This window comes from Vombatus ursinus, unplaced genomic scaffold (genome assembly GCF_900497805.2).
Source record: "Vombatus ursinus unplaced genomic scaffold, bare-nosed wombat genome assembly UNPS02013265.1, whole genome shotgun sequence".
Lineage (NCBI taxonomy): Eukaryota > Metazoa > Chordata > Mammalia > Diprotodontia > Vombatidae > Vombatus > Vombatus ursinus.
The window spans coordinates 54715-67333 of NW_020953043.1; the positions used below are offsets into that span (position 1 = coordinate 54715).

A 12619-nucleotide genomic window follows, 5' to 3' on the forward strand; every position below is an offset into this window, starting at 1 on the left:
CACCAGGTGAAGTAGGATAGAGAGAGAAGAGAAGAGGACCCAGGACAGAACCTGAGGCACACCTATGGTTAGAGGGTGTGATCTACAGGATCCAGCCAAGGAGACAGAGAAGGATTGGTCAGAGAGGTAGGAGGAGAACAGGGGGGGGGGTGTCACCAAGACCTAGAGAGAAGAAAGTGTCCAGGAGGAGAAAGTGATCGACAGTGTCAAGGGTGTCAGAGAGGTCAAGGAGAATGAGGATGGAGAAAAGATCACTGGATTTGGCAGCTGGGAGATCCCTGGTAACTGGAGAGGGTAGCTTTAGTGGAATGATGAGGTCAGAAGCCAGATTGTAAGGGGTTAGGAAGGCAGTGAGAAGAGAGATAGGAGAAGCACCCATTGTAGATGACCCTTTTCAGGAACTTAGCTACAGAGGGCAGAAAAGACATGGATACTTAATACATGTTTGTTGACTGATCACTGACAGACCATATCACCAGCACTTTCCTTCTTCTGACCCTCATTCTCATCCTGATCTCCCATCCCTCCACCCCTCCACCCTCTCCCAGGCCACCATCATCCCTGCTCTGTTCATCTTCCCTCATCACTGCTACCCATCCCCCACCCCCCAGTCACTTCAGAAGCCACCCAGGGCTGCCCTGCCACCACCAGGGGGCAGCCTCCCCTCAGCCTCCTGCCCAGACCCGTCCCCACTGCTTGACAGATCATCTGGCTTGATCCAGATGGGAGTCTTCTGATGACGTGGAGGGCCACGAGGCCTTGCCATCTGCCCTGTCTCCACTTCCTGCAGACCTTTGGAACTGTCACCCAATCTACGGATGTAACCTAATGACCTGTAAGCCTTGCCATCGGCTACAGAGTATGAGCTCCTTGAGAACAGGCGCTGTCTTGCTGTGCAGCCCCAGCACTTGGCACATAATGAACACTTAATAAAGGCTTTTTCTTTCTTTCGTTCATTCATTCAATTGCTGCTCTTGCCATCCCACCTTCTAAACCCCAACCACTTCTGTCCATGTCTCAGGCTGTCGGCAGTCTCACCCCACCCCCCCAGCCCAGCCTGGGCCTGGCCGCTGCTCAGGGATGCCTGACCTCTATCCCCCTCCTTGGGCCACCTGTGCCCCTCCCCAGCGGCTCCCTCTCCGCAGAGGATTGGGACATTGAGGACATCGCCATGAAGCTGAAAGGCTCACAACCTCGGATTCATTCTCTCTTCCCCCCCTTTCCCAAGCAGTCGTCATGATCTGTTTTTTCTGCCTTTGTAACATCCCCCACACGTGGCCCCTTCTCTCCTCAGACACTTCAGCCCCCCAGGGCTGGGCCTCCTTACCTCACACTTGGACTATTGCAATGGCCCCCTTCACTGGTCTCTCTGCCTCCAGGCTCTTCCCTCCCTAGTTCATCCTCTACTCAGCCACTGAAGTGATATTCCTAAAGCACAAGTTTGGCCATGTCAGCCCTCAGCTCAAGAGGCTTCGATGGCACCCCACTGCATCTGGGATATAGCACAAATTCCCATATTTAGCGTTTAAAGTCTTAATAATCTGGCTCCAACCTAGCCATCCAGCAATGATGACACATCATTCACTATCACTTTCTCCACAGTCCAGTTGAACTGGCCCACAGACTTGTTCTCTGAACATGACATCTCATCTCCCACCTTCGAGGCTTTGCACAGGCTGGCCGCCATGCCTGGAACACTTCCCCTCCTCACTTAACACTCGTTGGAATCCATATCTACATTCAAGGTTGAACTCATCTGTCACCTTCCACAAGAGCCTTTGCCAATACCCCCAGGAGTCCCCGGTTAATAGGGTCCCCATCTCCAAATGACTTTGTCTTGACTTTGTAAGAGTTCTCTGCGTAAGTGTTATAGCCCCTCAGTTGAATTCAAGCTCTCAGAGGGCAGTTCTGCACTCAGAGACAGCACCTCCCACATCTCGTCCAATGCAGCACGTGTCCAATAAATTTTTGTAGAACCACACTCAGCTGTACTGCGAGCTGTGTGAGCCGTGCAGAACTGGGGGAGGGGCTCACTCTTCTAAGGAGCCAGCCCCAATAGAGGAGGCCCTGGAACAGAAAGCTGGCCAGGACTGACCATTCATGGACCAGGGGAGGGGAAATTGTGTCTTCCACCACAAATAAAGTTTGTCTTCTATGAGATGTTAGCACATCATGTGTGATTACATGAGAGCTGAGGATCCTTTTACCCACATATGGACCAAATTCTCAGAAAACCTGGGTGGAGGCATGAGGCCAAGAGGAGTCCCTGAAGACTGAAGCCAGGCTTTCAGTAACTGTGACAGGGCTGAAGATTCTGCTCAGTGCTCACGATGCCCCCGGCCCTGCCATAGGAATCACCAACTGGGACAGGATCAAACAGAAGGGAGGCTCCTACCTGCCCCTATTCCCACTGTCCCTCATGCCTGAACTGCTATCACTCCCTCACTCCCGGCTTCCTTCCAAAGCCCACTGCAGGCAGGAGGCCTTGACAACCCCATCCCCAGCTGCTAAGGCCTTCTCTGGGATTGCCCCAGCTCCATCTGCAATCCGCCCATTCACCCTGTATTCATGTCTGTAAGTTGTTTTTGCATGCTTCTTCCCCCTTTAGAAAGTGAGCTCCTTGAGGGCAGGGACCAAGTTTTTGTCTGTCTTTGTAGAGTTCAGCACAGTGCCTGGCACACAGTAAGTGGTTAATAAATGTTTGTTTACTATTGCTGCCTGACTAGCATTGTGGAAAAGCTCGGGAGATTTGAGCTTGCCCATGGGATCAGGATCCAGGACTTATCCTTAAGAGTTCACTGTCCATGCAGTAAGAGGTGTCCAATGGAGTGCCCAGGGGATCTAGGCTCGGCCCTGGACTGTTGAATATTCTTATCAATGATTTGGATAAAGACAGAAATGGCAGATGGCCAGCTGGAGAGGTCTACCTCAAATGCCCTGCTGGCACCTCAAGTTCCTCAGATCCAAACCTGAGCTCACTGGTGTCTCCTTAGAAATCCTGCCACAAGCCCTGCCCTTCCTCCCTCAGACACCCAGGGAAGCTCCACTCCTGCACCTGTAACGTTTGCAGCCCGCCACCCCACACCTACTGAGACACTCAGCCTCACCAGCTCCTCTCTGGTCGGCCCTTGGAACCACCCTCTCCACTCCTGGCCACAGTTCCGGTGTCCCACCTGCTCCCTGTGCCCGCTTCCATCCCCGCCACCTAATCCTGTCACTCCACTCAGACATCTTCTGTGGCTCCCCATTATGACCTGAACAAAATGGGCCTTGTACATATCATAAATGTGAGGACAGAGAACTTATAATCAGGAGGCCTGGCATCTAGTCCTGCCCCTTCCTAACTGCACAACTGGGGACGTGTTTCCTCAACAGCAGACTAAAGATAACCTTTGCACTACTACCCTCAAGGGACTTTCTGAGGAGCACACCACATGACTGAAAGATGTTTTGACCATTCTGGCATTCAAGGCCCTCCATGATCTGGCTCCAGCCTTATCTCCAGGGTCTTCCTCCTCACCACTGGACCTCCCCAAGACCTGGGGGACCTGTCCTCCATTTCAGGGAAGAACTGAGCCCACAAGGATTTTTCCACCCTCTGAACTCCTCAGGTATCATTTACGGAATCAGAACTGGAGAAATGGACAGGACCTTGGAGCCAGCCCTATCCTGTTTCAGAGAAGGACACTGAGGCCCAAGATGGGAAGTGACTTGCTCAAGGCTACAGAACATGGTAGGGGCAGAGTGAGGGCTGCAGTAACTGTCCTCCTGCCCTGGTATGACATCAAAACTGGCCTTGTCACTCATTCCCCTCAGCTGGACAGGAAGTTTGTGTGACCCTGGAGTCAGAAGCCCTAGGTGCAAATCCTCTCTCTGAAGTTTACTTCCTGTATCTATTTGAGCAAGGCCCCTACCCTGCCTGAGCCTGTGTCCTCCTATGTAAAATGTTGGGTGGATAAGTTGGCTTCTGAGATACCTGCCAGATCTGGAGCTGGGCTAACCACTGAGCTGCCCAGGATTTCAAGGCCACAGCCCAGCCAGGGACTGAGCCCCGGCAGAAAGTCACATCTACTGCCAAGCTGGAGCCAGGGAGCAGCTTCTCCTGCTAGTGGGAACAATGTGAAAACAGTATCCTGGGTGAGCAAACTCTGCCTTCCTCCTCCTCCCCCTCTCTGAAACCCTGCTTTCCCATCTCACCATCACAGCTCAGGCCTCACTTTGCTCTTTTCACAATACATCTCCCATCAAATGTCTTGCTGCCGTAACCTCACCTCGTGCCGAGCCCCAGCCCTGGAACGCCCCTCACCATCCACCTTCCGCACTCCTCTAGCCAGCTACCAGGGAACGCCAGCAGAGGATGTCCCCATGCTGGCTGACCTGGGTCACTACAGATCTGTAACACCATCTCCACCAGGCCCTCACCGCTTCTTACGTATCCTTCCGCTCCTCCCTGAAGGCCTTTTTCAGTTCCTCTAAATCTCTTCCAAACCTCTTCTCTCCTCCAGCCTCCCCTCAAAGCCCTCCTCATCCCTCTTAGGTGGGAGCTCACAAGTCCTTGACATCACCCCTCATTCTCTCTCTCTGACAGAGATGCCCCCTTTCCTCACCAAGGCCAATTCCTCAACATGTGCCCCAATCCCATTCCTCTCCAATATATTGCCCCTCAATCGTCCCCCTCTCTCCCTGTGTCTCTATGAATCTCTTTCCATCTCTGGCCCTCTCTTTCGGTCTCTATCTACTGGCCACTTGCCTGCTGCCTACAAACATGCCCATGTTTCCCCATCCCTAGATCTCCTCTCCCCCTCCCACTGCGCACAGTCTCAGGCTGCACTCTATGGCATGTGGCCTCCTCAAAGTCACTGCTGATCCCTTCATGTCCACATCCAATGGTCCTTTCTTAGCCCTCTTCCTTTTCAGCCTCTCTGCAGATCTGACATCATCACCCACCTTCTCCTCCTGGATGCTGCCTCTGCTCTGAGCTTTCTTGGCATTGCTCCTTCTCACCCTGCTTGGCTAGTCCATCATCCATGCCACGCGCCCTAATCCTGAGTTCCCCCCTAGACTCTGTCCTGTCTCCCCTTCCCTTCTCTCTAGACTGTCTCACTTGGTGATCTCATCAGCTCTGCAGGTGACTCTCAAATCTGCATATTCAGGCATCTCAGTCTCAATATGCCCATCCCAGAGCTCATTATCTTCCCCCTGAATCCATCCCATACAGACTGACTTTCTAGCCATGATTTATCTCCCATCTCTGCAACTTTGCACCGGCTGTGCCCTATGCCCGGAGTGTTCTCCCCCCAAATCTCTGCCTCCTAGAGTCCCTGGCTCCCTTCAGAACTTTACAGAGTGCTGCCTTCTCCAGGAAGTCTTTCCTTACCCCTCATCTCCGCCATCCCTGGTGCCCTCCTCTCCAATTTCACTTACATCTATCTGGGACACATTTATTCATGTATGTGTGTTCTCCATGATAGAATGGAAGCTCTTTGAGGGCAGAGACTTTTTCATTTTTATCTCTGTTTCTCTCATGCCTAGCACAGTGCCTGACATATAACAGGCTTTTAATAAATGCTTGTTAATGGACTGATTCCCTCCTCCTAGTTTCCCCATTACTACCGGTGGCAGCATGAGCCAGGCAGGTCAAATCCCCACCAGCACCCAGACCACCATCTGACCCTGAGACCCGAGCAAGGACAGCTCAGGAATGTGGGCCCAGGAGCCTGGGGAACTGCCCCGCTTCTGGGGAGAGGCAGCCTGGCACCTACTCTTGTAGGTGCTGTAGCCACAGTGACTGAAGGAATCAGTGAATGAAAGAAGAGAGCATTTGTTACGCACTTACTGTGTGCTAAGTGCTGGGGATACATATAGAAAAGCAAGATTCCTGCCCCCTAGGAGCTCCCAGTCTAATGGGGGAGACAACCCCAGGGAAGGTTTCAGCTGCACGTCAGACAAAACGGTCCCTTCGTTCTTGGCGGGCAGTGGCCAAGCAGAGGGTCAGGTCTCTTCTTAGTGTCATTTCCACCAATAAAATGACATCGGTTTCTGATGCTGAGCCATCTGACAGGGCCAAGGACTCTGGTGACAAGAACTTTCCTTTCTGGGTCTTTAGACCTGGCACCTGCCAGGCTGCATCTCCACAAAGGGATGGCTGTGGGCAGTAGGCAGGAAGCACTCTCCTCTCAAGGCTCTTGGGGCCCGAGGAGAGATGGTCAAAGTGGTGCTGGTGACTGACTTGCCTGGCCCATGTTACTTCCCCTCTCTCCCTCAGGGTGCCCAGCTCTTCAATCAGACTGGCCCGCCTGCCCTGGGGATGGCATTTGGTGGCAGGTGGTAAAGATAGCCGGCACCCTCTCCATAGGAGCTGCCTCCCTGGATGATGGTTATAAGGGCTGGGCAGCACACCAGACTGGGGGTCTGGGGGTACTGCCTCTCCTTGGGTTCCTATGTCTATCTGCCTATGGTGGCAGCTGGTAGTGAGGAGGAAGGTGGGTCCCTTCTCTTCAGTGATTTCTCCCTTAATGGGCTGGACACAGTCTGGTGGTCTGGGGGGCGCTGCTATTTCCAAGGCTCTTGGGCCCAGGGTCCTGAACTGTCCCCGTCATGGTCTGGGGAATGCTGGTGCCTCACCTGCCTGGCCTGCTGCCCCACCTCACCCTTAGAAGGGTCTTACTGCCTCAGCCAGGCTGCCCTGCCTGCCCTATGGGTGGCAGCCAGTGAAGACCCAGAAAGGAAAGAGTTTGACATCAGAAACAGATGTGATTTTGTCATCAAAGACAATGCCAGGTCATCTGGTTGGCCACTGTACCCCCAGGTCCAGGGGCTCTCTCCCCTTCCCCGTTAGACTGGGAGTTCCTGAATGATGTGGATCTTCTTGCTAAGCAATGATATACACACAGCTTGAGTCATTGTCTCCTGACGGGTCACGCCTGCCTCCCCCACCTCTCTGGCATCCATCCCTCCCTCTCTACTCATGTGACCCCCCCTAGCTCTGGCCCTCCTGACAGCTCTGCCAACTGCAAAGCCCAAGGCTTACCACCTCCCGACTCCCTCAGGAATCCAACACCTTCCAAGCCCCTGGGTGCACTCAAGCACCTCCCCAAACTGGCCTCTTCGAAGTTAGCTCCCCATCCACAGCATGAGCCTTTGCCCCCCCAGGTCTGGCACATTCTCCCTTCCAGTCTCCCCTCAGGGGATGGGTATTAGCACTCAGGGGAAGAGAACAGCGAGACAGCATTGCAGTGGGAGAGGCCTGGATCCCCTGGGTTCTAGAACTGTCACCAGGTGTGCAGGGCAGGGGTCCCTGGAGGTAATGAGCTCCCTGTTGCTGGAGGGCTTCTGCAAAGTGCACAAACTCTGCTGTAACCAGAGCCTTAGCCCAGGCTGCAGGAGCTGCCCTGGAGGATGCTGGAGTTCCATGTGCCCAGGCATGCACTGGGCGCCTACTGTGTGCCAGGCTCTGGGCTCTGCCCTCTACGGGCTGACAGTCTAGTACGAGTTGGGGGCCGCGGGCGCTGGACGAGGCATTGCACCCTCCTGGTCCCCCCGGCTCTCAAAGGCACAGAGTAAGCGTCAGACGCCGCCAGGGGCCGGCAGGGAAGTGGGGGACACGGCGGTCGGCGAGGGCCAAGGCACGGGGAGGGGAGATGGTGGGTTCAGCCCAGGGACGACACCAAGGTCAGTTTGGCTGGAAGGGGCGGAGGGCGGGATGGACGGAGGGTCTGCAGCCGGCTGGAAGGGCTTCTCGGAGGGAGGAGCTGGGACGTGGCCGGGGCCTGGCGGCAATGGGGAGCCCCTGCCGGGAGGAGGTGGGGGAGGAGCGCGAGCGTGAGCGCGGCCGCCCGCGGCAGAGCCCTGGGGCCCCCCACTGAAGACCTCCGCTCCCGCCAGGCCCGCTCCGGACACAGCCGCGGCCACGGGCGTGGCCCCCGCGCCGGGTCCTCTCCCCGCCCCTCTCCCTGTCCCCGCGGCGGAGGGGGCGGCCGGGGCGGCCGGCGCGGTCACGGTCACAGGCGGGTCACGGTCACGGGCCGGGGGCGCGCGCCAGGACCGTTAGCTACGGGCGTGCGCGGCGCGCGGCGGGGCGGGGACGCGCTCTTACCGAGGGGCGGGCTCAGCGGCGTGGGGCTGGGTGGGCGCGGAGCCGGCGGGCGCGGAGTCGGGCCCGGCCTCGGGCTCCGGCGCGGGGGGTTCCGCGGGAGCCGCCATGGCGGGGACGCAGCCTCGGCCTCACAGCGCCAGGGGCGGGGCCACGGGCGGGGGCGGGGCCGCCCTGGCCAATGGGGAGCCGCGACCCCGGCCCGCGGGCGAGGGGGCGGGCCCAGACGGCGCTGGGGCCAATCGGTATGTGGGGGTGGGGCGGGTCGAGCCGGGTGGACAGCCAATGACAGAGTGAGGTCGTGGGAGATGCGGGCGGAGGGGGGGGAGAAGAGGATGAGGGAGGGGGCCGTGGCTCCAGGCGGGGCGGGGGGAGGGAGCGCAACCCCACTGCCTCGCCCCCGCTCCCCTGCCTCCCTTTCCCCGTTCACCCTGGCTCGGTTTCCTTAATAGAGCCCCAGTTTTCCTTGCCTCAGTTTCCCCATTCACTCACACCCACTCCTCATTTTCCCATTCATCCTCACATTCTCCCTGTCTCGGTTTTCATAATTGGCCCCCTGCTTGCCTTGCCTCGATTCCCCCATTTAATCTCCCCATTTATCCCTGGACCTGCCTGCCTGCTTTTCCCTTTGGCCCCTGCTACCTCAGTTTCCCCAACCCCCCATGGGCTCAGAGGAGAGGGGCTGCGTGCACTAGGTCAGACCCCCTCTTCCCTCCATGTGCCCCCTCCCCCCACCCTTTCCCCATCAGACCCCACATGGAGTTAGCCATAGGCTCACTGAGTGGTGCTTGGCTCTCGGAGCCTCGGTCTCCAATGCGCGCTGTACAAACCCCTCCCAGACGGGCTGCCCCCCAGCACAGCCCCCCAGGCCCTCAGAGTCCACCGAGCCGTAGTTGATCCTTCTGTCCTGGGGACGAGAGACTGCACATTGGCACTGCCTCCCCCAGCATGTCGTCCAACCCCGGCCTGGCTGAGGCTCCCCTCCACAGCTTCCGGGAGGAGTGACCACTCCTCCCCCCACAGGAAAACCTCCAAGGACGGGGAACTCACTCCCTCACGGGGGACCTAGGACAGCTCTCAGGGTGGGGAAGGTTTTCCTCCTGACTAGCCTGGGGCGAGATGACCTCTAGACAGCTAATCCCCTCTGCTCAGGACTCTGGCCCCTCAGCCAAAGGCGACCAGTTATTTCACTGGTCTAGGGAGCCACCAGCCAGCTTGGCCCCTGGGGCTGCGACCTAGAATCAGAGCTGCTCTGAACTCGAAGGTGAAATGACCTCCCCAGAGTCACACACAGGGTCAGAAGATGGCACTCCATCTGCTCCAACCAGTCTGATTCTTCCTCCCCTGCTCGGTCCCTTCCCCAGTGCCTCACCCAGATCAGCTATGCCCTGGGGAAGGGGGAGAGGGAGAAGGGGGTATGTGGCCTCAGAAGGCTAGTGTTGCTAAGGGGCCCTAAATCCCAAGGCTTAGCTGGCTGAGAAACCCTCCAGCTTTGACCTTTCTCAGCCTGTGCCTTACTCCGAAGGCCACCTCTGGACACCCCCCACCCCCCCCAACTGCTAGGGCCCTCCCCTTCCCAGTACATTACCTTGGCTGATTACCTCCTTATCTACGTGCGCGTAGCAGGTCTATGAAGGCATTACCTCCCACCTCAGCCCATCCCCGACACTAGCACCCTTTTCCTCTACAATGGGCTTCTTTCCTTGTGTCTTGTTTTATATGCCCTGCATTCATAAACTCATTCATGTTACCCTTGATTTAGAGCTAGAAGACACCTTAGAAACCCTTTAGTATTCTTGGTACTGATAAGGAAACAGGCCCAGAGAGGGAAAGGAACCCAACTGAGGTCACACAAACCAAGAACCATCTTCCCTTTCCAAGCCCCAATTCATTTCAATCAAACAAGAGCTCTCATTGCAGAGGGACCAGAGTACACAAAACCTAAATGAAGGTTGCTGCCCTGAAAGAGCTCACATTCTGCTGGAAAAACAAAGATAGACACATGGGAATTTCCGAGGGAACTGCTGACTAGCAAATGAGATGCAAGTAAGAGGCGGCACTGGAAATCAGCCTTCATCGAATCCTAGGGAAAATCAAGTGTCTCTCCAGTTACCAATGATCTCCTAATTGCTAACTCCAATGGGCTTTTCTCAATCCGAATTCTCCTTGATCTGTCTGCAACCGTTGACACTGTGGATCACTCTCTCCTCCTTGAAACTCTCCTTTCTTCCAGTTTTCAGGACACACACCCCCTCATTCTCTTCCTACCTCTCTGACTGCTCCTCCTGTCTCCTTGGCTGGATCTTCATGTAGGTCACACCCACTACCCACAGGTGTCTCTCGAGGTTCTCTCCCTCTTCTCTTCTCCCTCCCCCCTATTTAACTTGGTGGCATCAGCAGCTTCCGGTTTCACCTCTCATTTCCAAGCAGACGATTCCAGACCACAACCTGTAACCTTTCTCTTGACTTCTAGTCTTGCAACTTCAACTACCCATCAGACATTTGAAACTGAATGTCTTATAAACATCTTAGACTCAACATTTCCAAAACTTAACTCATCTCTTCCCCCCAAACCTTCCCTTTTCCTAACTTCTCTAATACTGTGGAGGGAACCACCGTTCTCCCCATCCTCCAAACACCCAGCCTGGGTACCATTCTCTATCCCCACCCCCCAACTATTTCTGAGTCTTGTCAAGTTTACCTTCATAACAGCTCTCACACAGGCCCCCCTTCTCTCCTCTGACACTGCTGGATGCAGACACTGGACAGCTCACACCTGGATTACTGCACCAGCTGCTGCAGGGTCTACAAACCCTCCTCACTCCAGACCATCCTCCACTCAGCTGTCAAAGTGATCTTCCTAAAGCACATCTGACCATGACACACCCCCCCCCGCCCCAATCAGTTAAACTCCAGTGACTCCTCATCACCTCTAGAATCAAATTTAAAATCCTGTTTGGCTTTTTAAGCCCTCCCTAACCTGGAACATCCTACCTTTCTTATCTTCTGACACGTTGGACATCCCCATGCCCTAGTAACTCCCCACAGATACTGGTCTCCTGCTATTCCTCAAACAACACCCTCCATCTCTGACTCTAGGAATTTTCCCTGGCTGTCCCCCAGACCTGGAATTCTTTTTCCTAATTTCCACCTCTGACTTGCTTAAAGGGCCAACCAAAATCTGTACCTTCTATAGGAAGCCTTTCCCAATCCCCCTTAATGCTAAAGCCTCCTCTCTGTTGAATACTCCTAATTCATTCCATCTATACCTTGTCTGGCCATATTTGTTTGCATTTTCTCTCCCCCATCTCCTTGAGAGCAGGGACTTCTACCTCTGTATCCTCGGCACTCAGTATAGTGTCTAAAGTATAGGAGGTGCTTAATCAATGTTTGTTGACTAATGCCAGCTACATCCTGAGTCCTGACCCAGAGCAAAGGGGGCAAAGGGGGTGGCTAACCTGAACAGAGCATGGTCACTGACTCTCCCTCCTTTCTACAGGATTTGATCTCTGGGAATTGTTTTACATCCTCCCTACCTGGAAGGCTTTTCCGGGGCTCTTGAGCCCCCAGGACCAGCAGGCAGATCAGAGTCCCCTGCCCTGCTTTTTCTTTTTCTCTTTCCAGGATTCAATAGTCTTCAGGTTTCCAGGGAGTAGAGTAGGACTACCATCCTGGCTCAGCCTCCTGGCCTCCCCTGCTCTCAGCCCGGAGGCTGGGGAAGCCAGCAGGGAGAGAAGAGTCCCAGAGGGCCTCTCAGTAAAAGAAGTTTACCACATTCTCCCCCTTACACCTTTTTCAGTTTCTGCCCTCCTCATTGCCTTTTTCTGGGTCACACTCTGCTGGCCTTCCTCTCCCCTAAGTGTAGTCAGTGCCTGGTTCACACTTGAGCCTTCTCCATCCTAGGGCCACCCCCACCCCCCCAACCCCCCCTCCCCCCCTCCCCAGCCACACACACACACCGTCTCCCACCCCATCCACACATACACCCTGGCTCCCAGCTCTAGGTCTCCAATCCCCCACTGTTCCACAAAGGAGAGTCAGGTCACTAGCCCCACCCCCAACCCAATTTGCCCCAGGGACCAGAATTCTCAGGCCAGGCTCGGCTCCTTCCAAGAACAAGATGAGGCTGATAAAGTACTTCTTCTCCCTACTCATTTCCCGGTCCAGGAATTATGATTATATAATTATATGGAATCATTGTATATACACATATGTATATAATACATATGCATGTATGTGTGTATACATACACATATATACATACACACACATAATGCTAACCCAGGGAGCCCAGGAATGATGACCCTTATTTTAGAAGCAAAAACAGGCTGAGAGATTTGCCCAAGGTCACACGGCCAGCAGGCAGCTGGCTGGTCAGCCACCTCTTTGTACCATAGAATGCTGACCCCATCTCCTTCCTGGGGGGGGGGGGGGGGGGGGAAGAGGTAGAGAGATAGAGGAAAATTCAAGCCTTTAGCTGGGGGTGAGGGTGGGGTTGGAGTGGTGTTATGTTCTGCCCTGTAGAAC

General features: G+C 55.2%; 1 protein-coding gene across 6 annotated transcripts in view; it reads right to left on the reverse strand.

The window, feature by feature from the left end:
- Positions 1-10864, reverse strand: part of LOC114040509 (CMP-N-acetylneuraminate-beta-1,4-galactoside alpha-2,3-sialyltransferase-like) — a 60000-nt gene extending 49136 nt beyond the window's left edge. For 5 of the 6 annotated variants that reach the window (XM_027858643.1, XM_027858641.1, XM_027858642.1 and 2 more), the window contains exon 1: positions 8096-8136. The gene's annotated coding sequence lies outside the window, so the exon portion shown is untranslated. Of the gene's footprint in view, positions 1-8095; positions 8137-10793 lie in introns of those variants that run through there. The other variant, XM_027858639.1, reaches the window with a different exon arrangement.
- Between the last annotated feature and the right edge of the window lie 1755 nt (positions 10865-12619).